The sequence below is a fragment of the Nicotiana tabacum genome, chromosome 24 (assembly GCF_000715075.1).
Source record: "Nicotiana tabacum cultivar K326 chromosome 24, ASM71507v2, whole genome shotgun sequence".
NCBI lineage: Eukaryota > Viridiplantae > Streptophyta > Magnoliopsida > Solanales > Solanaceae > Nicotiana > Nicotiana tabacum.
In genome coordinates this window covers 14128756-14147985 of record NC_134103.1, presented here as the reverse complement: position 1 = coordinate 14147985, position 19230 = coordinate 14128756, and positions in this window count along the sequence as shown.

The following is a 19230-nucleotide window of genomic DNA, read 5'->3' as shown; positions in this document are numbered from 1 at the left end:
GGTCTCTCACCAACCGGAATATAAGCAAGGTTGCCCATACTCACAGCCTTTCTACTCAAAGCATCGGCTACCACATTAGCCTTTTTGGGGTGATACAAAATGGTGATATCATAGTCTTTCAACAACTCCAACCATCTTCTCTGCCTCAAATTAATTTTTTTTTGTTTGAACAGATACTGAAAGCTACGATGATCAGTAAATACCTCACACGAGACACCGTAGAGGTAATGTCTCTAAATCTTCAGCACATGAACAATGGCTGCCAATTCTAAGTCATGAACAGGATAATTCTTCTCGTGAACTTTCAATTGTCGTGACGCGTATGCAATCACCCTGCCATCTTGCATTAATATTTGCCAAGCCCAATGTGAGATGCATCACAATATACCATATAAGATCCTGAACCCGTGGGTAATACTAATACTGGCGCCGTAGTCAGAGCAGTCTTGAGCTTTTGAAAGCTCAACGCACACTCGTCTGACCATCTGAATTGGGTACCATTATGGGTCAGTCTGGTCAATGGGCTTGCTATAGATGAAAACCCCTCCACAAACCGACGATAATAACCTGCCAAACCCAGGAAACTCCGGATCTCTGTAACTCAAGTAGGTCTAGGCCAATTCTGAACAACCTCAATCTTCTTAGGATCCACTTTTATGCCTTCTGCCGATATAGCATGCCCGGAAAAGTCAACTAAGTCCAACTAAAATTCACATTTTGAAAATTTGGCATATAATTGATTATTTTTCAAAGTCTGAAGCACACTATAAAGATGTTGTTCATGCTCCTCTCGACTGCTGGAGTAAATCAAGATATCATCAATAAACACAACCATAAAAGAATCCAAATAAGTTTTGAACACCCGATTCATCAAATCCATAAATGTTGTTGGGGGCATTTGTTAACCCAAATGACATCATTAGGAATTCGTAATGCCTATACCGAGTCCGAAAAGCTGTCTTAGGGACATCATATGCTCTAATCTTCAACTGATGGTAACCAGACCTCAAGTCGATCTTTGAAAAAACCTTGGCACCCTGAAGCTGATCGAATAAGTCATCAATTCTTGGCAGTGGATACTTGTTCTTGATAGTAGCCTTGTTCAATTATTGATAATCTATATACATTCGCATTGAACCATCTTTCTTCTTTACAAATAGTACTAGTGCACCCCAGGGCGAGACACTATGTCTAATGAATCCCTGATCAAGTAAGTCTTGAATTGCTGCTTCAATTCTTTCAAATCTGGCGGGGCCATACGGTATGGTGGGATAGAAATGGGCTGAGTGCCTGGACCTAAATCAATACAGAAGTCGATATCTCTGTCGGGTGGCATTCCCGGCAAATCTGCAGGAAATACTTCTGGAAATTCACGAACAACTGGTACTGAGTCCATAGAAGGAACATCCGCACTGGGATCGTGAATATAAGCCAAATAGGCTAGACACCCTTCCTCGACCATATGCCGAGCCTTCATATAAGAAATAACCCTGCTGGTAGAATGACCAAGAGTTCCTTTCCACACTAATAGAGGTAACCCCAGCATGGCTAGGATCATCGTCTTGGCATGACAATACAATATAGCATGATAAGGTGACAGCCAATCAATTCCCAATATGACATCAAAATCTATCATATCAAGAAGTAGAAGATCCACACTAGTCTCAAGACTCCCAATAGTAACCACACACGAACGATAGACATGATCTACCGCGATAGAATCTCCCACCAGAGTGGACACACACACATGAGCACCTAGAGAATCACGAGGAATCACCAAATATGAAGCAAAATAAGAGGACACATAGGAATAAGTAGATCCCGAATCAAATAGAACTAAAGCATCTCTATGGCAAACTGGAACAATACCTGTAATCACGGCATCAGATGATTCGACCTCAGGCCTAGCTGGAAAAGCATAAAATCGGGGCTGGGCCCTACCACTATGAACTGCATCCCTGGGATGACCTCTAATTGGCTGGCCTCCATCTCTAATGGTCTGACCTTCACCTCTAATGGTCTGACCTCCACCTCTAGCTTCTTGACCCCTACCTCTAGCTGGCTGAGCAGGCGGTGAAGCAACCGGTACTGGAATCATAGCACGAGAACCCTACTGCTGCATGCTGCGCTAAGACATAGGGCATAATCTAAAAATATGCCTCGGATCACCACAAGTATAACAGAACCTCGACTGCTGTGACCGCTGACCCGAAAGGGTCGAATAACCGTTGTAGTGACTCTGGAGTGGTGGTGCACTGATATGAGCTGAATATGCACCAAAATTACCCATACCTCCAGATGAAGCACCACTGAAACCACCGAACTGACGAGGCCTCTTATCATACCTCTTCCCTCTCTCCTTTGCAAGAACCATCTCGATCCTCCTCACGACATTAGCAACGTCCTGAAAGGAAATCTCACTTCCGGCCTTCTTGGCCATCCGAAGCTTGATAGGGTGAGTGAGTCCCTTAATAAACCTCCTCACTCTCTCTCCATTAGTAGGTATTAAAAGGAGAGCATGGCGGGCAAAATCCACAAAACGGGATTCATACTGAGTAACGGCCATACTGCCATGCTGTAGACGCTCAAATTGCATGCGGTAATCCTCTCTCAATGTGATAGGGAGAAACTTCTTTAGAAATAGCCGTGAGAACTGTTCCCAGGTCAATGCAGGCAATCCAACTGGTCTAGTCAATGTATAATCTCTCCACCACCTCTCAGCGGAACCTGTCATCTCAAATACAGCAAAATCAACCCTATTGGTCTAAACTATACCCATGTTCCGCAGCACCTCATGGCAGTGATCAAGATAATCCTGTGGGTCCTCAGAAGGTGTACCATTGAAGTGAAATGGAAAGAGCTTAGTAAAATTATCAAGTCTTAATAAGGCCTCAGAAGACATGGCGGGCCTATCACCGGCCTATGCCTCAATAACTAGCTGAACTACCCCAACTCGCGGGGCTGCTGGAGCCTAATTCTGGGGAGCTATCTGCTCATGAGCGGGGGTAGTGGGAGTCTGTGCTCCTCCCCCAGCCTGTGAGACGACTCGTACCACTGGAAATGTACAATTCTGGGCCACGCCCTCCATAAGACCCACCAAACGGACTAGAGCGTCCTGAAGCACTGGAGTAGCTATAAATCTTTCCGGGACCTGAACTGGTCCAACCGGTCCAGTCTGAACGGGAACCTTCTCCTGAAGATCCACCTGAGGTTCTACAACAGCTACTGCTACTCGAGCTCTAGACTAAGCTCTACATCTGCCTCTGCCTCGGCCCCTAGCACGACCTCAGCCTCGACCTATACCCCTGGCCATAGTTGCCACCGGGGGCTCTGGTCCCTGTCCGTCGGTAGATGTATTACATGTTCTCGCCATCTGCGAGAGAATAATAATATAATAGTTCAACTATCGATGATAGAATAAGATCGCACGACAGAATAAGAAAGAAGTGATATTATTCCTAAACTTTATAGACTCTGAAAGATAATTACATACATCTCCGTACCGATCCTTCAGACTCTATTAAGTTTGCTCGTGACTCGTGAGACCTAGGTAACCTAGCGCTTTGATAACAACTGTCACAACCCAAAATTTCCACCTTCGGGACCGTGATGGCGCCTAACATTTCACTTTATAGGCAAGCCAACGATAGAATAATATTAAACATTTTAAAATAATTTTAAATTAATAAATAACAAAGAAACAAATGCGGAAGTAAAGTCTGAAATATAGTGAATAATCCATAATAATAGCGATGTCTAAATACTATCTCAGAACTGGTGTCACAAGTGCACGAGCTTCTAGAATAATACAAATAAAGGTTTGAATAAAACTCAAGTTCTTTGAAATATAATACACAGATGAGATAATATAGAAGGGGACTTCAGAACTGCGAATGCTATGCAGATAACCTCAAGTCTCCACTGGTAGCTATATCCGAGAAAATCTACCGTACGCCGCTGGGACCAACTCTGAAATTTGCACAAGAAGTGCAGAGTGTAGTATCAGTACAACCAACCCCATGTACTGGTAAGTATCAAGTCTAACCTCAACGAAGTAGTGACGAGGCTAAGGCGAGTCACTTACATTTAACCTGTACACAATAATAGTAATAATAACAATAATAATAACGGGAATATTAGTAAGACCAGTAAATAATATTAAAAATTAAAATCAACTCAGCAGTCACAACCCCTCAACTTGTTTTTATTGCGGCGTGCAACCCGTTCCCCTAATATAAATTTTAAAAAATTCTGTTGCGGCGTGCAACCCGATCCCCCAATATAGACTTTTAAATAAGTCTGTTGCGGCGTGCAATCCAATCCCCCGATATAGATTTTTAAATAAGTTTGTTGTGGTATGCAATCTGATCCCCCAATATAGACTTTTAAATAAGTCTATTGCGGTGTGCAATCCGATCCCCTAATATAGATTTACTTCCATTTCTGTTGCGGTGTAACACCAGAACCTTTAAATTATTTGTTATGTGAGATGCATGTGAATCAGGTATAGGCAAGGTGACGAGTGTCTATACGTAGTCAAATTAATTGTTTGCATAATTACTTGAAAAATCATAAATCGTTTTAAATCATGGAGAAAATAGACAGTTTAATATTTAGTATGGTAAATGTCAAATAGCAATTAAGACACATAAGTCAAATAAGAATGCAACAATTATTGCAGGAATTCAAGAATTAATATTTGACAATGAATATGAGTGAAACAATTAATATAATAATTCATTCATGATTTAAAACGATTTATGATTTTTCAAGTAATTATGCAAACAATTAATTTGACTACGTATAGACACTCGTCACCTTGCCTATACCTGATTCACATGCATCTCACATAACAAATAATTTAAAGGTTCTATTCCCTCAAGTCAAGGTTAACCACAACACTTACCTCGCTTCGCAACCAAATTCAAGTTTCCAATACACCCTTGCCGCGCGAATTAGTGTCCGAAATTCTCAAATCTAATCATAAACAATTCAATATATCAATACAAATCGTAGGAATTAATTCCATATGAATTTATAAATTTTTTGGATAAAAATCCGAAATTCATTTTCAAAAGCAACAGTGGGACCCATATCTCGAATCCGGAAAAAACTCGTGAAATCCGAACACTCGTTCCGATACAAGTTCAATCATACAAAAATTATCAAATTCTGACATCAGATTGACTTTTAAATCCTCATTTTACAGTTTTGGAAGATTTTATAAAAATATGAATTTTCTTCCATAAATTCACGGATTCATGATGTAAATGAGTATGGAATCATGAAATATAATCAACATAGGATAAGGAACACTTTTTCCAATATTTTTTCGTAAAAATCGCCCAAAAATCGTCTCACCCGAGCTTAAAATCGAAATGGTGGAAAATGTGTCGAAATCCAATTTCGAGAACTTAAGTTCTGTTTGCCCAGATTTTTACTTATCGCGGAAATTCGTTCGCGATTGCGTAGAATAATTTTTTCCCAGGTTCATTTTACTCTTCGCGATCGCGAAGCATATTTTGGCTGCCCAGATTATTAACTCTACACGATCGCGTAAATGGACATGCGATTGCAGAGAACATTTTCTTAGTCTTACGCGATCGCGTAGCACAAATTTGGTGCTTCCGTTTCTGCCTCATTTCTTCTTCGCGAACGCGGCTTTGCCCACGCGTTCGCGATGCCTTAGCTTTTCCAACTGTGCGATCGCGTACAATACTATGTAATCGCATTGTACAAATTTTCATCAGTGCTCAACAAGCCTTCGCGATCGCGAATGCCACGCGATCGCAATTAAGGAAACCAGAACTGGGAAATACCAGATTTTTCCAAAATTCAAATGGTCCGTAGGTTATCCGAAACTCACCTGAGCCCTCAGGGCTCCAAATCAAACATGCACACAAGTCCAAAAATCTCATATGAACTCGCTCACGCGATCAAAATACCAATTTAACACCTAGAATAATGAATCACACACCAAATCAAATGAATTTTTTTAAAAAAATTTAAAACTTCTATTTTTACAACTGAACGTCCGAATCACGTCAAATCAACTCTGTTTCTCACCAAATTCGACAGACAAGTCATAAATGATATAACGGACCTATAAAAATTTTCGAAACTCGAATCCGACCTCGATATCAATAAAAGTCAATTTGTAGTCAAACTTTAAAATCTTTAAGCCTTTAGGCTTCTAGTTTTCGCCAATTGGTGATAATTCAAGTTAGAAACCTCCAAATTAAATTCGGGCATACGCCCAAATCCCAAATCACGATATGGACCTACCGGAACTATCAAAACACTGATCTGAATCGGTTTGCTCAAAATGTTGACCAAATTCAACTTAATTGAGTTTTAAGGCTCTATTTCATCTTTTAATCAATTTTTCATATAAAAACTTTTCGGAAAATTATACGGATTGCGTACGCAAGTCGAAAAATGATGAATAGTACTTTTCGAGGTCTTAGATCACAGAAATAATTATTAAATTTAAATATGACCTTTTGGGTCATCACGCAAAGCTCTATAAAGTTGGTAATGCCATACATGTCCTACGTACATTGTTTTCCCTTTTTTTGTTTTTTTTTTTTGTTTTTTCTTGTTCCATTTTTCGTCACTTATTCTCTTGTTATATGGCTTTTGATGTTTGTGATATAGAGAATGAGAGGGAGTTTGATTATTGGGAAGCAAGACATGCAAGTCAAAGCAGATTGGGAGGACTAAAGAGAGTGAAACTTGCAGATTTTGGCAGAGCTAAAGAGTGAATGGGAAGATGCAGTCTCCCAATTAAACACAGAATGAAGCTTTCAAAGGTTGGGAGAGTTAAATAGAGAATGAAACAAGAAGTTTGCAAGATTGGGAAGGTACCGTCTACCATCTATATGCCAAGTGATAGAGTAACAATCACCCCAAAGCGTATCACAAGATACTCTACCAGACTCATTCTACTGTCAAGAATAGAGGCCAGACATTCACCATATGTTAAAGATTTCATACCAATTGTTTTACTTTTATGAATATTTTCTATGGCTTTGTATTCTGTTATTGTACTTTATCATTTTTTACAGTTCGAGAGATGTAAAGATTTGATGTTATGATTATTTTGTAGATTCTCAGCTCTTTCCTGAAATATGTGAGTACTTAAATTGTGGTATCTTGAATATCAGGTTAAATTTAGTATATATATATATATATATATATAATATAAAAAGAAGAAAAATTTGCCAACGTTTCTATATATGTCGTAAATAAGATCAGTTTGATAATTAACCGACATTTCTATATGTGTCGCAAATGGGATTAAATTTATACCTTTGATTATTCACAGTTTGATAAATATCTGTAAATAAATGTCGCTAGTTATTTGTCGACATTTACATAAATGTCGAAAAATAAACGACATTGAAATTAACGACATTTGAGACAAATATAAAATAAATGTCGGAAAATGATTTTGTGACATTTATGTGACCTTTTACGACATTTATATAATGTGGTCGTATCCCTACTTTCTTGTAGTGGTACGATATGATCATTTTACATGTTTGCACCTAATAGCAGAAAAAATTAGCTCATTTAACATTGTACATACTTATCTAATTTTAGTTGTTCAAGTAGCGTTTAAAAAATCAAGTCATTTAAAATAGGCTGACTTTCATCACGTTGAGCTTGTAATTTTCACATTCGAATTTTAAGTTGCTTGTTAATTACACACATGTTTTATTGTTAGCTATACTGTTTCAAAAAGTTTTTATTAATTGACATGGAATACACGTGCAACGCACGTATTTATAAACTAGTATATATATATATATATATATATATATATATATATATATATATATATATATATTATAAAAATGAATGGGTGAAAATCATTTACATCCTCCAAATTTACTCTAAAAATCAAACTCATCCTCCAACTTTAAACTATTGTCATTTTCATCCTTTTATCCTACACAATGTCTATTCTACCCTTTGACATTTTCAACTCCCCATATACGTAATACCCTTTTTATATGTAACTACTCGGCCTGTCGTTTTGAGTATTACAACCCCGATCTCTCATTTACTGCTCATTTTGTGCTTTACAGTTGTTATGTGACTTGCCGGGTTAGTTGGTTTGGGTCCGGTGAGGTTTCGTAATGAATTAAGACACTTAATCTCAAGGATGAAAACTTAAGTTGAAAAGGTTGACCGGATGTTGACTTATGTGTAAACGACTCCGGAATAGAGTTTTGATGGTTCCAATAGCTCTGAATGGTCCAGTGGTCGTGCTGGCTTCTGTCCTTGACGCACGTGCCACGTTCGAGTCTCCTAACTAGGTTTTTCAGCCTGAAGGGCATGACCATGTAGCAATACGTCCCCTGATGGGTGATGAAAGTGGTTTTCTCCTGATCCTCTTCTTACATGAGGATTTGGTTCTAACTCGAGTAGGCGTCCAAGAAGCTCAATAGTTCATGTCCGGCCGTTGCGTCGATGAGTTGGTCGATATGGGGTAACAGAAATGAATTCTTGGGCCATGCTTTGTTCAAATCGGTAAAATCTACGCACATCCGCCATTTCCCATTCTTCTTTTTCGCCATGACCACGTTGGCGACCCATTGGGGGTATTTTGACTCCCTGATGAAGCCATTTTCCCGTAGTTTTTCCACCTCTTCGCGTACTGCATCATTAATTACGGAGTTGAACTTACGCCTAACTTGCCTCACCGGGGGGTGGAATGGATCGATGTTCAGCTTGTGCGTGGCGATTTCATTTGGGATTCTTGGCATATCTGCATGGCTAAAAGCAAACAAGTCCGCGTTAGCAGTTAAGAATTGATGAAATTTACCTGGTTCCTGAAGTTTACAGCCGATGTAAGCTTTCTTGTTGTGGTCATTGTTGTCTAATTGGACGAGGTAGAGGTCTTCTATGGCCAATCCTGCGGCTTCGACTGTATCGGGATCCCTGATGACGTACTCGCTATCATCACGTGTCGACTCGATCCTGCTGATTTCTATGACTTTATTTCTTTGTCCTTCATTTGTTGAGTGGTCGTACAGTCTAGGGCGATGCGGTAGCATTCCCGGGATGTGCGTTGTTCCCCTCGTATACTGATTATCTCCCATGGAGTTGGAAATTTGATGACTTGGTACAAGCTGGAAGGGATGGCTCTCATGGTGTGTATCCATCGTCGCTCTATTATGGCATTGTACGTTGTGCCTTGGTCCATGATATGGAACGTGGTTTCGAGAGTGACGCCACCGGCCAGGACAGAGATTGTGATTTTGCCGAATGTTCGCTTAACTGCATTGTTAAAACCCGTTAGCGTGATGCAATGTGCCACTATCCTATCTTTGAGTTTCATTTGTGCAAGCAATCGAGAGTGGATAATGCACGCGCCACTCCCATCGTCTACCATAATGCGTCTCACATTGGTATCTAAAATTCATAAAGTGATAACAAAGGCATCATAGTGCGGGAAAACCAAACCGTTGGTATCTGACTTATCGAAGATGAGACTTTCTCCGAGTTCATCATACCGTTCGTGTGTGATTGTCCGTTTGAGCTTATGAGTTGTGGAGAACTTCACACTGTTGATGGAAGCATCGTTGCCACCGCCGATGATCATGTGGACGGTGCGGCTCGGCGAGGGTGGTTTTGGCTGTCCTTGATGTTGTTCACGACCTCTGGCAAAGTTGGTCCTTCCCCGGTCGCTCAACAACTCTTTGAGGTGTCCCCGACGTAACATATTTACGACCTTCTATCTTAGAGCGATGCAATCCTCGGTTTTGTTCCCTCACTCTTGGTGGAACTCGTAAAGGGCGTCTAATTTTATGGTATTCGGGTCAGACCTCATCTTTTGCGGCTACTTCACCTTTGGTTCGAGCTTCTCCAGGGCATAGACTATTTCTATAGGTGACACACAAAAATTGTGAGCGGATAATAAATGGGGCATACCTCTTTCGTTCCGGTGAGTCCTTGTCCTTGATTTGGGTTGGCCCTCTTTGTGGCGGGAGGAGGATGCAGTGGCAGCTCTGACATAAGGTCGATGCCGCTCCATGTTGGATCGCGAAGTTGCGAGGGCCCTTCTGATATCATTCCTTCGATCTTTTTTGGATTCGGTCTGTACTGAGATCAATCGATGAGTCCGTCCATTGAGATCATCCTCGTCTACTCGGACCTCGGCACAATACGCGTTATGTATTTCATCCCAAGTAGTTGGAGGGTACTTCATGATCCGACTTAATAACTCTCTTTTGCCCTTGAACCGTTTCTGCTCAGCCCGTTCTGAAAGGCTGCGACCGCCATCCCTTCCGATACGTTTGGCAAGGTCATTCTTACTCGGTTGAACCGGGCGAGGAAGTACCTCAATCCTTCTCCATGGGGATAGTTTAATAGCAAATATGTCATTTAGTCTCACCTCGGCCTTCTTAGCCCCAGCATGGGCCGTTACGAACTTGTCGGCCATTTCTTCGAAAGTTTCGATGGAGCATGCAGGCAGTTATGAATACCATGTCAATGCTCCTCCCGTGAGGGTCTCGCCGAATATTTACAACAAAATGGAGGGTACTTGTTCCTTGGCGAGATCATGGCCTTCCACGATAGTGACGTAGTGAGTCGCATGGACTTCGGGGTTGGTTGGTCATGTCATCACATATTTTCAGATAGGGCAACATTTTAAAGGTTTTTGGTATGGCATGTGAGGCAGTTTCATCACTATACGGCTGATCGACGAACCGGCCGGTTGTAACGACCCGACCGGTCGTTTTAAGAATTTATGCTCCTTTTGACTATTTGAGGTCTTGAATAACTTCCTACAAAGTATTATGACTTGTGTGAATTATTTATATTGGTTTTAAGGTATTTCAGAGTTAGCTTGGAAGAATGAATTTCATGTTGGAAGCTTAAGTTGAAAGAGTTGACCGGAGAGTTAACTTTTGAGCAAACAACCCCGTAATGGAATTTTGATGATGTCAATAGCTTCGTATGGTGATTTCGTACTTAGGCGTATGCCCGGATTTGGATTTGGAAGTCCATAGGACAATTCGACGCATTTTGGCGAAAGTTGAAAAATAGAAGATTTTCGAAAAGTTCGATCGAAGGTTGAGTTTTTTATAACGAGGTCGGAATCTGATTCTAGAAATTGGAATAGGTTTTTTCTGTCATTTATGACTTGTGTGCAAAATTTGAGGTCAATCGGACTTGATTCGATAGGTTTCGACATCGAATGTAGAAGTTGAAAATTTCATAATAGACTAAAGTTTCAAGTGAGTTCGCACAAGACCTAATTTCAAATGAGTATAACTCTTATGACGAAGTGCTATATAGTTTATTACCTATCAAATAAAAGATCTTTGAGTGTAGTTTCTAACGCATCAAACCGTTTGTCATTTGGACATTCCTACAAGAAGTTATGATCAAATTACCAAAGGCTAGGAAAAATGAGATTCTGCGACAATTCTGCGATCGCAGAATAATTCTGCGACCACAAACTAGTCGCAGAATGGACTAGAAAAGCACATTTCTGGGCACCGATTTTTGTGACCATTTTGCGACCTGCATACCCATTCTGCAGTCCATTATGCGACCGTAGACCTGCTTTCGGAGGGTTAATTTTCTCTTTTCATAATCCGACCCCATTTTGATAAATAGGATTTGGGACTCATTTTGGAGCAAAACTCTGACATTTTAGAGAGAAGGGAGACTGTTCTAGAGAGAGGAATAAGCTCAAGTGCTTTGTTTATCAAGATCTTGTTCAAGCTTTGAAATCCAACAAGAAAATATCACAAGATCTTCACCCAATAGGTAAGGTTCTAACTTCTAGTCTTCAATTTCGAGTTTGGGTAAAGATGGATGATTAAGAGTATGATTCTTGGGTGTAATAGTATTATTTATACATATTAATAAGGTTTATGGAAATATTGTTGAGTTCAAATGGGTAAAGATTGGGTTGAAAATGATAAAAATCTTCAATGACTTTAATTGAAGATTTGAGGGTCGAGTTGATATCGGAATTTGGTAAAATTTGTATGGTTGGACTCGTGGTTGGATGGGCGTTCATATTTTGTAACTTTTATCGAGTTCCGAGACATGGGCTCCACTGACGATTTTTTAGTTAATTTCGGATTTTTATTGGAAAATTAGTATTTCCTTATGGAATTAATTATAATAATTGGTATTGACTGAATCGAATAAATTGTGACTAGATACGAGGCTTTCAGAGACCAATTCTCGTGGAAAGGGCATAGCGAAATAAAGAATTACGCGGTTTGAGGTAAGTAACAGTTATAAATCTGGTCCTGAGGGTATGAAGCCCCAGAATTTGGTATCATGTGATTACTTTGGAGGTGACGCACATGCTAGGTGACGGGCGTGTGGGTGTGCACCGAGGGTATTGTGACTTGGTCCGTCCCGTGGAAACTGTAAAGTTGAATAACTTGTTGTTCGCTATGTGCTCTCTATGTGTTGTGGAAATTTGGCTGTAAGTCATGTTAGAAACCATGTTTAGGCCATATGTTGGTACTGTTGGGACCCATTGAGGTCGTGTACATGTTGAACTATCTGCTTAATTGTTGTTTTATACCCACTCACAGTTTACTTGATTATTTTATCACAGCCTCTATTATTCATTATTGATGCATCATATCATTGTTGTTTGGGCTGATTTCATGATTGTGGAGAGCCCGAGAGACTGGAGAGATTTATGACTGAGCAAGGCCAAGGGCCTGATTGTGAGATATTTATACTATAGCACGTGAGTTGTCCGTGCAGATCCAGATATTATACTATAGCACGTGAATTATCCGTGCGGATCCAGATATTGGTACTATAGCACGTGAGTTGTCCGTGAGAATTATAGCGCTTGGGCTGTAGGAGCCCCTCCGGAGTCTGTACACCCCCAGTGAGTGCGGGTACCCATTGAGTGTGAGTGCTGAGAGCTGGGAGCCTAGTGAGTGACTATTGTCCTGAGAGGTTGTACTTGCTTTTCATTTGTTGTTGCACTTAGTTGCTATTTGTTATTGTTGTGAAATTCTCTGAAAGATTTTATATCCGGATTACATGAACTTGAACTGTATAACACTGATTTGACTTAAACTGCTGGAATTAAAAGTATGTCTACTCTCTGCTGGAATTAATGAAAATGAACTGTGACTGTGTAGGTCGTCACTATCTTCAGTTCCTTATTTATTATTGTTACTTGCTAAGTTGGTTGCACTCATACTACACCCTGTACTTTGTGTGCAAATCCAGGTGTTCCCGGACATAGCGGGTGTTGAATCTCTCGTACAATTGATTTTTCGGAGATTCAGAGGTAGCTTCCGTGTTTCGCAGACCTTGCCTCTCCTTCCCTATCTCCTTTGTTACTGTATTTGGTCTCAAACTATTATAGATCATATTTTCCAGACTTGTATTCATAATAAATACTCATGTACTCAGTGACACCAGGTTTTAAGGAGTGTTCGTATCAGTATTTGTGGGATTTTGGATTGTATTTAAATATTATGTTTTCAAACTTAAAAGAAATTGTGATTTATTAAGGTTATCGGCTTGTCTAGTATTGAGATAGGCGCCATCACGACATGTTAGGATTTTTGGTCGTGACAGCATCCCTTTTCGGCAAGAGCTTAGGGGCGTCCGGTATCTTATCGACCCTTTCTTGGTGTTCTCTCATTTGGTCCCGAAGCGCTTTGTTCTCATTCTTCATTCCCTCCATCCTATCGTTGGGGGAGGAGGAAGTTGGTCATGTTGTTTGTCCTTTGGTAGTACAACGCAAGTCCTTGTGTTTTCTGTAGCCGTGTCACGAGCGATCTTATGGAGGACGCTGGATGGCGTGTGAGTTAGCCAAGCGTCAATGAGTGTTTTTACTGCTGGGGGCGTCTCCTTTGCGACGAATGTAGAGGCTCCTTTACCAAGAGATTTTGTGATGCTGCAGCGAGGAGGAGGTGATCCATCTCATCCAGGGGAGGCATTGGGCATTGCGTCTCCGTCTGTTGTTTCACAGCTCTCGTTGATGATGTTCATGAGGTTGGTTGGGAGGTCACTTCTTATCCTCGTCTTTTCTTCTTTGTTACATGCCATATTGGATTTGTACATGCAAAGAAAAGAGATCTTGTTCTTGCCTTTTTTTTTTTTATGTAAATGACCTGTGTTAGTTATAGATCTAGAGAAAACTAAAAATTTAACTAGGAAATCCCCACCCACGGCGCCAAATTGTTTGACCAAAAGTATAACTTTCGGTTAAAACTATTGTATTTATGTAATGAAGAGTTAAATCTAGTCAATTATAATATCTCTAAATGCGAATTATAAACATGTGGATAATGTGGAACATGTGGTGGGAGACTAACAATAACATACATTAAATATTCCAATGGTATGAGTAATAATGGAGGTGTATCTAGCAATAAATAATAATTAATAAATAATATTTAAGTAAATATGAGAAGTGCTTCACCCAATAATGAATGAATCAGATGATTGTTCCTTCTGACAATGATGAGTGGCAGATAAATTCTAGAATGTTCGAACTATTCTCGGATATGATGGGAAAGTGTGGAATAATATGAACAAGAATCTTGATGAAAAGATAATCTTTATATCTTTTACGAGAGAGAGAATTTGTATTAGAAGTCTCTTCTTATCTAGTGAATATCACATACCCCTTTTCCTTATCTTTTTTCCTCTTTATATGGGACATATCCCTAAAAAAACTCTAATAGTACATATGCCCAGAATATTCTTTTGAATATTCCATCTATTACACTATTCTAAAAACTAGTCGTTACATCCCTTTCCACGGTGCTCGACTTCGGTCATTGTTGACATCCCGACCCCGAGGTTCGCCGTTTCCTGATCGACCTCGATTGACTCTTTCCTCGATACTACCTCGCCCTAAATGCTCGGAGGTAGATTTTGACCTATGCACACAACAATTACCACCATAAGCCAACACCACTAGCGGTCGACATCCGCAACTACCAACTTTAGCCATAAGCCTACGCCCCCTCGAGGAAATGATATCCTATACTCGTGCAACGAGCCAACAAATTAAATATCTCGTTGCATTATTTACAGATTTTAATATATTCTTAAAAGACGACAAAACGAAATCTCGATCCCTTGCCTAAGAGAAAGCCACAGCAACAGCAGGGAAGAGGCATGCAAATCCAATAATCCAGATAGAGATAGCATTGGCAGGAAGGAACAGTCCCATGGCGACAATGACTGCGCAAGCTGCTGCAATGGCACCTATTTTTCCCACAATGATAGACGCAGGCGCAGCCACCCGTTTCTTGCTCCTTCTAAACCACATACCGATGAAAGTGCCAATAAATCCCAGGGCATTAGCCGCCACCACAAAGTGCAGCCCTCGAAGAGAATTCGAAGATAGGCTGGACGTTGAAGCTGCTGCATAAGCCAAGAGGGAAACGGCTGCCTGACCTGTGATTCCGAGTGTTATCTCCATCAATCTTGCTGTGAATTCTTTCGATGAATAAGCAATCACAATCTTTACTGCTGGAAAATTACTACTGTTGGACACGAAATCCGTATCAATGTCTTCACCTATCAAGAAGCGTATCTCTTCAACTACGGTAGCAGCAGGTTGGTGTGGAAATGGTACATTCATAAAATTCATAGGTGCAGATCTTGTTCCACCTAAAACAATGCTCTCTGCAGACACGGCTTGTACCTCCTCGGTTACTTCCCCGTTCTCCTGATCATTGGGAGAAACATTGACATGTCTGCTGCGGTTTACCAGCTCCAGCTCCTGATAATTGGGCACATAAATGGGGTTATTCTTAACACTGAACGAGCCAAGAATCTGCCCGTGATGATTCTGAAAATTGTAAAGCCGCTCTGGAAATGTATCACGTCGATTGACAAACTGATCAAGAACATTATTGTACGGTTGTGACGGCTCTCCAGCAAAAGATAACTGGTTCTCTATATCATTTTCGTCCATTAGAACATTCCGGTTTCTGAGTGTTGACAACATGAATTCAATATAGGTAAAAAAGATGTCAACACTTATAATCAAGAGTTGGATTTGCCTTTTGAACTGACTTAACTCTACCTTATAAAGGAGAGTGAAAGCATGAAAAAGTAATTGCCTCGGGTTCTGCTAGCATTTTCCAAGAAATAAAATTGAGGTGAGACCGTAGAATTTCTACTAGTTAACGCGTTTTACATTCGCTTTTTGCTACAATAGTCATATATCTTTCGTATTGTGTAGTATGATAAAATTACATTTTAACTGATCAATGGGTTTAATCCTTTATGAAAAATTTAATTTTTGTTTCTTCCATCTTACATAACGCTGCATCATTGTACTTAATATATTGACTTATGACTCAGTTTTAATTTACGATCAGCTTTAATTTAATAATAATTTCTCACAAAAAAAGTGAAAAACAGAACTTAGTAGAGTAAAAATAAATTAGAAGCAGTGAAGGAAAATATACAAGCTCTAATACCATGGTGAATGAGAGCCTACGTATGTAGCTCAATTGCCTTTCCTTAACTATGAAGTCTTTAAATATTTCCTACACTTTTCTTTGCAAAGAGAATTTCTAGGCAATTGCCAAAAAAAGTGTATGAAATTAAAGACTCCTTGGTTGGAAGTATCGTTGGCAGCAATTTTTAGTTTTATGATCGAGTTTACATCTATAATCCGTCATAAGTGGATTCACCATTTGAATTTTATGATTCGAGATGCTGATTACACCACTGATCATTTATTAGTTTCGAAATTTAATATTTACATATTTTAGGTGTACGAACTAAGCCCCATAGCTGAAAAGATTGGGAAGCAAAATATAAGGTGTATGAATTTCTTAATGGTCTGATCTCTTGGAGAAAACCGTGCGAGCTTGACCTAAAATATTCAATATTATACCATGTTTAGAGTATCTTTGAGCTGATTGAACCCGGTAATCACTTAATATTTATATATAATTTGAGTCAAAATTACTAGGTTCAGTCAGTTGGTAACTTCTATTGTGCTGCCCAGAAATTCACATCTACCTCATCAAAATATTTTCTAGCTTCATGAGTTTCCCCTAATTTCGTCCACAATTTCCCTGAACCTACTAACTGTGAAATCTACCTTTCTTAAACAATTTCAAGCTTTATGAGTTATGTCGAAAACAAATGCATGGACTTAAATTTCTTCTAATTTTCTATGCAGTTGCCGGGAAACTCCCTTTGTTAAATCTTTCTTAGCAAATCTAGCTTTATGAGTTACCTCCAGTTGTTGGGGTCAAATTTGCTAAGTCAACCCATCACATCATGTTTCTTGGAAATCATCGGATGTAACCATGATAAATAAACTCAAACACCAGCATTTCTACCAATCCAACAGCCATACTAAATAGATCAATCCTTATATTATGCATGCATGGATAACGAAAAACTCCTTAAGAGAATTCTGAAACAAACTAAGCAAAGAGATAATCTTTTGCTGCTCCTAACATCAATTGATGAAGATCGACTAACGGCAGCCAAGATTGTGACTATCACTTCTTGTTTAGCAACTTTCTTGCTTTTTCTTCCCTACAAATACATAGGCCAACACCGAGTTCCTGTATTCATTTCTATGGAAATGCAATCTCTATTCCGTGCATTTGTAGTATTTCTTATGTTATCTTTCGCGACTTCGTTCAGTACGTTGTACTTGAGCAGCAAATGGCCGAAGGCAGCAAAGTTCTGCAAAATCTGCTCTATCACTTACTTGGTGTCCGCCACGGCTTGTGCTACATTCTGCTATTTCTAAGCTGGATGAAGCAAGTAAAATATCCGGTCAATATATTTTATTGGGTTTAAAATTTATTATTTTTACTTATATTATGGTATAAAGGGTTTAAGTCAAAACTACTAGTTTCAGACAATGAACCATAGATTATTCACAACATTAGCTATGTTCTTTTCTCGGTTTAATAAGGATATATTTTCCTACCATGTCAGGTAGCTGAATATCTAAGTTTAGTATTTACTGTAATTTGTACTCCTATATTACTATGTATGCGCGTCCCCCGCTTACGCATCATGTCCATTATTAAAATTTGTATCCGAATATTTTTCTCTTTAATTAAGTTTCATAGTATATATATCATATTCATCTCCTACATGGACCATGGCTTGTGCCAATTACACCATATTGAATACGTTAATAGGTTCATGGCGTACTGATGTTTTATACTTCAATGCCACACAAGAGATGAGTGATTTGTGTGGTGTCCAATTTTTGCGTGCCCTAGATTATCGAAGGACCTGGTTCTTCTATGCGTTCCTTAATCTACCGTTGCGGAATAAATAATACATAAATTAAAGAACATAAGACATTTTACGTGGAAAATATCCGGCTTAAAAAGTGAAAAAACTACGACATACTACCCAGTAGGATTTTTCCCAAACACTTCACTACAACTCTGAGCCAACAACAAAGTTTACAAACTCTTGCAAACCTAAGGATTAACTCTAACCCTTGTAGCAACACACCACAGGCTGTTGCGACTAATTCAAGTTAACTCTAACTTGAATGATACAACTCATGTACCTAGTACAATTTGCTTCTACGAAAGCTGAAAGGTACAAAAATGTATACTACACTCTAAACTAGAAATAAAGAAAGATACATAAAACTCTTTATGGAACTAGTTCTTCAATCTGGTTCATGTAGCTTCAAGATCACACTCTTGAATCTCACAGGAATTGCTCATAAAAAGCCTTGCTATTTTTCTCTCAATTCGTGCTTTCACTTCTGTATGTATGTGTCGCCTGTAAAAGAGAACAACACTGATATATATAGAGTTAGTAGAATAAGGATTAACTAGAGTTCTAATGCTTTACTCCTCCATGGTGGAAGAGTTCTAGTTATCTCTATTTACTTGTTGTTCTTAAATCATTCGTATTGAATTAAATCACATATCCTTTAAACCGCGTAAAAATTTAATTGTTACTCATTTTTGGGAATAAACAATTGTCTTTTTTTTTTTTTTTGAAAAAAGTGGTAATTGTTGATATAGCGAGACCTCTTTATAATAGCATCTCTATATAACAACTATTTATTATAAAAGTCAAATTTTTTTGGGAATTGATTTTTATGTTATGTTATAATATATGTTTTCTATAACAACACTTCACAATAGTAGCAAAAAATGAACGGAAATCTGATGAGTCAATTCAAAAGTTAGGAAACAGTAAATTGCCTATGTACAGATCAGTGATCCAATCGCCTTCAAGGGA